This window comes from Crocuta crocuta, unplaced genomic scaffold (assembly GCF_008692635.1).
Source record: "Crocuta crocuta isolate KB4526 unplaced genomic scaffold, BGI_CrCroc_1.0 scaffold53, whole genome shotgun sequence".
Lineage (NCBI taxonomy): Eukaryota > Metazoa > Chordata > Mammalia > Carnivora > Hyaenidae > Crocuta > Crocuta crocuta.
Window position 1 is genome coordinate 219400 of NW_027529432.1, and position 679 is coordinate 220078.

Genomic DNA, 679 nt, shown 5'->3' on the forward strand with positions numbered 1-679 from the left:
CTGCCTTACCCCGCCCCCATCCAGTGTCCCCGGCCCTGACCCGCGCCTGGATCTACCCCCAACGTGTGCAGTGTGTGGTCTCTTCGGCCAGAAACTCCTCGAAGCTCCCCAAGGCTCATCCTCCCAGCTGGAACTGCGAATCAGCTCATTTTGCGGGAGCGGCTGGGGGGCTGGGGCGATTCGGCCGCGACTTCCAACCTGGCTCGGATCTTTGAGTTTTCTCCCAACCCGGGAACCTCCACTTTAAATTCCAGGCCCCTGCCTCCTCACTTGGTTCCCGAGCTCCAGGCAGCCGCGCCCATTTCTCACCTCGCCTCTTTCTGAGGGCCCCAGCCCCTCCCCCCCCCACAAAACCGGTCTGAAGACGCTGGCCCCACCCCTGGAGTTAGGGTGCCCACGTGGAGTTACCAGGCCCCCACGCACCACGGTGCTGCTCCGGCCGCTGCAGCGACACGGGAGTCAGGCCGGCAGCTCCCCCACCTTCTTCTGCAGACTCCCCGCAATCCGGAGCGCCCGCCTTTCCTTACCTACCATCTCTTATCCAAGTCCCTCCCCCACCTCCCCACTTGCAAGGACGCTGTTTCCAGATTTACTGCCATTTCCCACAGCCACTTCTAAACTCCAGGAGATTTTATTAACCGCTTAATGATGGGGTGCAGGGGGGCCTTCTGGCTACGCA

General features: G+C 62.3%; 1 protein-coding gene across 1 annotated transcript in view; it reads right to left on the reverse strand.

The window, feature by feature from the left end:
- The window catches only part of AHNAK (AHNAK nucleoprotein), a 100510-nt gene that overhangs the window by 95262 nt on the left and 4569 nt on the right, over window positions 1-679 (reverse strand). The gene's annotated exons all lie outside the window — the stretch shown is intronic.